Source organism: Cydia amplana, chromosome Z (genome assembly GCF_948474715.1).
Source record: "Cydia amplana chromosome Z, ilCydAmpl1.1, whole genome shotgun sequence".
NCBI classification, from domain to species: Eukaryota; Metazoa; Arthropoda; class Insecta; order Lepidoptera; family Tortricidae; genus Cydia; species Cydia amplana.
The window spans coordinates 16,144,964-16,151,533 of record NC_086096.1 but is presented as its reverse complement, the minus strand read 5'-3'; the positions used below and the strand labels follow the sequence as shown (position 1 = coordinate 16,151,533).

Sequence of the window (6,570 nt, the reverse complement as noted above, 5' to 3'; positions counted from 1 at the left end):
GCCGCACCATCAACAAAAAATAGAGCAAAAAAATCGTGTTTGTTGTATGGGAACCCCCCTTAAATATTTATTTTATTTTATTTTTAGTATTTGTTGTTATAGCGGCAACTGAGATACATCATTTGTGAAAATTTCAACTGTCTAGCTATCGCGGTTCATGAGATACAGCCTGGTGACAGACGGACGGACGGACGGACGGACGGACGGACGGACGGACAGCGAAGTCTTAGTAATAGGGTCCCGTTTTTTACCCTTTGGGTACGGAACCCTAAAAACGAGCAATCGTTTTCTGCTTTATTTGCTGGTGGATATTAGCTTTCTACGGCATAACATTTATAAAACAATAAGTCCCTACGGATATGATATGAATGACGACGCAACTTGCATATCTACTAATACGCTTTGACTTTCGGGCGTTGGGTGCTAATATGTAGGCAGTCACCTCAGTACTTTGGTAGATCTAGATTACATATACCGCTACAGATTATACAAGTGATGCAAGAAACGTGATCTGGATGATCTGGAATATACATCTATGACACTATTAATAATCATTCACAGGAAGGTCACAATTTATTCATACTTAGCTAGGAGTCGATGGCTTATATCCTATTAATGATATCCTGCGCTTAGAGCATTGCTTTAGCGATTGTTTATTATTAAAATATAATAAAATTAAAATATTTATATCAAAAATAGATGGTGACGTCGGTACAGAATAAAATTAAATGTGACCCTATGTCAATAATGTTAATAGTCTGAACTGATGTATGGAGTGAGCACTCTTGTCTTACTATATTCTAACCTGAAACATAGAAATGTTTCAGGTTAGAATTTTTTTCTGTCGGTACTCAAGTTATTGAGTTGGTTAGGTTAGATTAGACAACTGCAGCATCACCATCATTAATAATATTGTTATCTCGTCAGAATTAAATACGATATATGAATCAAATATCCAAACACTCGAAGGCAACTAATTAAGTGTATAAAAAATATGTTAATATCAATTGGAAAACAAATGTAATCTAATACCTTTAAACGAGCAATTCTTGTTTATTTATTTATATATTAATTATTTATATGTATATATATTTCGAGGATCTCGAGAACGGCTCTAACGATTTCGATGAAATTTGCTATATGGGGTTTTTTGGGGGCGAAAAATCAATCTAGCTATGTTTTATCTCTGGGAAAACGCGCACTTTCGAGTTTTTATATGTTTTCCGAGCAAAGCTCGGTCTCCCAGATATTTACTTTTACAAGTCCTCATAAGATTACATAAAATCACACAGACGGCATTTCACACGCATAAGCGGTCGCAGATAACTATTTGACTCTACAATCACATAACCGTCGTGGTCATGAGGGGGGATCGAACAATCGAGATTCTGATATTCATTACCGTCCACTAATACGATTTAAGTCGATTAGGTTAAAAACGTATTTATTTAGTGCGTACCGTGACTGTGACACAGTTAATTGTCATGTCATATGTCGTGTCACCATTATCCGTTGAACTTTCTCAGTCTCCGTTAAGTAAATTTTATGAATAAAAAGATTTTAGAAAGTACTGCGATAGAACGTGTGAGAAATAAGTAACAAGCAATATTCTAATCATGATACAAGTGAAATGTGATGCCCATTCTTTACGTACTAGTGCAATAAAACAGTTCTACTTTATAGAGGAATTGTGAAACTATTAGGATTCTGTGCACATTGAACATATTACTTCGGTTTTACATAAACCACCTTAAACTCGTAAAAAACTATAGGCTAAGTTGATATATTTTAAAATTATCATTTACAGGTAAATACTTTTTTGTCCGAGTTATAGTAAATAGAAATACTGTAACAGCCAATACATTTCTGAGCTTGCAATACATCAATATACAGTTACCACAGCATCAAACAAAAAAGGCATTTAATGGTTATATACTACTGTATATAACCATTAAATGCCTTTTTTGTTTGATGCTATCATACATTACCTTTTCGAGCAGTCAGTAGATAGCGTTTTTTAGGGTTCCGTAGCCAAATGGCAAAAAACGGAACCCTTATAGATTCGTCATGTCTGTCTGTCTGTCCGTCTGTCTGTCCGTCTGTCTGTCCGTCTGTCTGTCCGTCCGTATGTCACAGCCACTTTTCTCCGAAACTATAAGAACTATACTGTTGAAACTTGGTAAGTAGATGTATTCTGTGAACCGCATTAAGATTTTCACACAAAAATAGAAAAAAAACAATAAATTTTTGGGGTTCCCCATACTTCGAACTGAAACTCAAAAATTTTTTTTTCATCAAACCCATACGTACGTATCTATGGATAGGTCTTCAAAAATGATATTGAGGTTTCTAATATAATTTTTTTCTAAACTGAATAGTTTGCGCGAGAGACACTTCCAAAGTGGTAAAATGTGTGTCCCCCCCCCCCCCCCCCCGTAACTTCTAAAATAAGAGAATGATAAAACTAAAAAAAATATATGATGTACATTACCATGTAAACTTCCACCGAAAATTGGTTTGAACGAGATCTAGTAAGTAGTTTTTTTTTATACGTCATAAATCGCCTAAATACGGAACCCTTCATGGGCGAGTCCGACTCGCACTTGGCCGCTTTTTTAATCGCTAATATGGTACTTACTTAATGAAATCTATAATATCCTCTTAGTCAGTTCGATTTTAGGGTTCCCTGCTCAAACTATGCCATAGGCATTGTATGTCAGACGAAGCCCAAAGTAAAGGCTTTAATTTTTAAATGAGTTCAATGAATTCAATTACATTTTTTACTTTTACCTTTTACACATCTACATACAATAGTAGGTAACAGTTTAATTAACTCCAAAAACTATTCGAATTGCTAGTATGTACATACTCGTAGTTCTATAATTTCCAAATAGTCCCACTCGCCCTAAAAATATTTTAAATACCGCCTGGTACGATTACTAGACCTTAAGCAATTGAGTCCTACTCGTAGTTGACTAAAAATGTTTTAACGTGAAAGTAAATAGTATATCAGTGTCAACTGTTGCGTTTCTCGCAGTACTCTACTTTTGCGACGATGATAATTATTGTAGACTGCAAAAAGCGCCTAGTCATTTTACGGACCGCGAACGCGAGTTTTGTGACGCAATAGCACATTTGTTACTTCATGCCTGATAAGGAGAGCGGATCATACAAGAACGTCAATCTTTTTGATTAGGGGCCCGATTCGGATTTTGTAATAGACATCTATTAGACATCGCCAAGATACGATAACGATATGTTATAGGTTATAGGTTATAGGTATTCGCGGGCTTGGTTTCCGCAACTCGACGTCATATTATTGCGCCTATTTTGCGTGATGGGTTGGCGGCCTATTCCTGCCAACCCAGCTCTACCAGGAAGCCTAGCAGACCCTTGACGTTGCCGACGACTTCTGGGAGCGACCCCGGTGAGCCGAGGTGTTGTGCCCGATATTCTGCCACCCCTGGGCATTCGAGAATGACGTGGGCGGCTGTCTCCTCTGCCTCCATGCACGCCCTGCAGAGGGGGCTATCTGTAACACGTAGGGTTAGTAGGTGTTTGTTAAATGAGGCGTGGCCGGTTATGGCCCCAGCTATAAGCCGGAGCTGTGGTCTCTTCAGCTGTCGCAGCCTCCGTGACAGATTGGGGTTGAGTGTCGGGAGGGCTTCCTTCGCCTGCCTGCAGGTGCCTAGGTTAGACCAGTATTGTTGGTGTTTTACCTTGGTGTTATGACGCAGCATGTTCCGGAGCCAGGCAAATGGCAGAGGTATAATTGGCTCAGGTCCTGCCACCTTCAGTTCCGAGCCACCTCTCGCCAGGATGTCGGCTGCATCGTTACCTCGTGAGTTGCTGTGTCCTTTGATCCACTGCAGAGTTACGCCATTGGTGGTACATACCTCTGACAGAGCTTTGTGGCATTCGTAAATTAGCCCTGAAGTGAGAGTATAACTTTGTAGAGCTTGCAGTACTGATCGACTATCAGAGAGTATGCGGATGGGGTAGTCCAATACTTCCCTTGAGACGATTGCGTGTGCTGCCATTATGATGCCCATACATTCCGCCTGGAAGACTGTGTTATGGGCACCAAGTGGTGTTGAGATGTGTATGTTTAGGTCCTCTGAGAAAACCCCAGCGCCAGTGCCTGACCTTGTCTTTGATCCGTCCGTGAAGATTCTCAGCTCCCTTGGGTTGAGTCCTTCTTGGGGTTCTTCATGTAATTGTATTTTGTATTTCTTGTCGAAGACGAACTGCTTGGGTATCCTGTCAGTCACCGCTTCTATGAGCGGTTCCCTACCTATGGCCTCGTAGAGGATTTCGGTGTGTGGCACCCTAGGCGGTCTCCAGAGATTAGATTTTTTAAGACGTACCGCCGCAGCTAGCGCTTCCTGTTGTATAAAGAGGTGCAGCGGCGGCAGGCCCAGTAAGGCTTCCAGGGCCGCGGTTGGTGTTGTCCTCATGCAGCCCGTTGTCGCCATACAGGCCAGCCTCTGGAGTCGTTGTAGTTTAGCCTCAACTGTGGATAGTTTGGTGCGTGGCCACCATACTATCGCTCCGTAGCTTATTATTGGTCTTATAACTGCCTGGTAAAGCCATAGAGTTAGCCTGGGAGTTAATCCCCAGGTTCTACCCACCATTCTACGACATTGCCAGAACGCGACTGTAGCTTTGTCAATTTTGCCATTTAAGTGATTACTCCAATTTAGCTTGTTGTCAAGTATTACCCCTAAATACTTTACCTCTGCAGATAGTTGGAGTTCTGTATTGAACAGTTTGGGAAGGCGGTAGTTTCCCAAATTGCGTTTGTTGGTGAACATTACCAGCTCCGTCTTGTGGGGATTGACTGTGAGTTCGTTGTTGATGCACCAGCGCTCCACGATGGCTAGTGCAGAGCGGGTAACGTCGCATACCGTACCTGTGTGGTTGCCGCTCGTTAGTATCACTATATCGTCAGCATAGCCGATTGTGTAGTAGTGATTGTTGTTTAGTGCCGTGATTAGGTCGTTCACTACTAGGTTCCATAGAAGTGGCGATAGAACGCCCCCTTGGGGGCATCCCTTTGCCACTGATGCCTGCTGTGTCTCGCCTGTCCCAAGTTTTATGACCCTCTGGCTCAACATGTTGTTTATCCACTGGGTCATAACTGTATTCGCTCCATGTCTTACCAGTGCTGCTGCAATGCTGCTGAACCTAGTCCTGTCGAAGGCCCCTTCTATATCTATAAAGGTTCCTAAGCACATGGACCTGCTTTTAATCGCCACCTCAATTTTGCTTACCACTGCATGTAGTGCCGATTCTGTAGACTTGCCAGGGCTGTAGGCATGTTGGTTGGGATGTAGGGGCACGTTACTCAGCACCCTCTCCCTCAGATACCTGTCGCACAACCTCTCCAAGGTTTTAAGCATGAAGGAGGTCAGGCTGATGGGCCTGAAGGATTTGGGATCCGAGTAGTCGCTTTTACCTGGTTTCGGTATGAAGATGACTTTGACCTCTCTCCACCGCTTTGGCACGTACCTGTGAGCCAGACAGGCGCGCAGAACGGTGGTCAGCTTCAGAGTGAGATGCCTACCGCCCCATTTTAGAAGCGCAGGGAAGATCCCATCCATTCCTGGAGATTTGAAGGAGTCAAAGCTGTTTATGGCCCATTGCGTGCGCTGTGGGCTGATTACCTCGTGTGTCTGTAGCCACTCGTCCTCCGACGGAGTGGTCTCCTCTGTCTCCCAACTTACTGGGTGCGATATCACGCAGTCCGGGAAGTGTGTTTGCACCAGGACCCGTTCCGCCTCCTCCGGTGAGTTGGTGAGAGAGCTGTCAGGCTTACGCAGGGATCCCAAGGTTATGGTTGAGTTGTTGGAGAGGACCTTCCTTACCCTGTTAGCCTGCATGGTGGTTTCAATGTCTGTACAGAATTTGCGCCAGGAGTTTGTGCTCCTGTACCTGAGTCGTTTCTTGTACTTGGCCTTTGTGGACTTGTACTTATCCCAGTCCTCATCAGTGCCAGTGTTCATTGCTCTGTTTAGTTGTCTCCTCATCTTACCCCTGAGTCTCTCCAGCTCAGGTCCCCACCAGTTGCTCTTCCTTCCACTGCTTGTTGATGGGGTGGTTAAGGGACATGCCTGATGGTAGCACTTCAAGATGGTGTTTGTGAGGGCGCTTACCTGTTCTTCTATTTCAGCTGTGCCTAGTATCTCCAGGGGACACTCCTGCTGTTCTAGTATTGTGTTTAGTCGCAGGGTATAGAGATCGCGGTTGGTCCTGCGTGGGTCCCTTCTAGGCTCAGCTGTGAGTGTTTTTACCTGAATGTCGAATCGAATCCACCTGTGGTCTGAGCACGACACCTCCTCCGATACATGCCAGCCTGTGATGTGCTTCGATGCTTCTTCAGATGATAGGGTCAGGTCAATGATTGTCCTGCTACGTCTGTTTATGAATGTCGGTTCCGAACCTGTGTTAAGGAGGTTAAGGTTTGTAGTAAATAGGTACTCGACAAGCTTCTTACCTCTCTCGTTACCTGTTTCCATGCCCCATAGGGGGTGATGAGCATTCGAGTCGGTTGCCACGATGAGTTCGAGC

At 43.4% G+C, this 6,570-nt stretch overlaps 1 protein-coding gene across 9 annotated transcripts in view; it reads left to right on the top strand.

Annotated features, from left to right (window-relative positions):
* Positions 1–6,570, top strand: part of LOC134661832 (coiled-coil domain-containing protein AGAP005037) — an 88,096-nt gene that overhangs the window by 38,781 nt on the left and 42,745 nt on the right. The window lies entirely within an intron of this gene.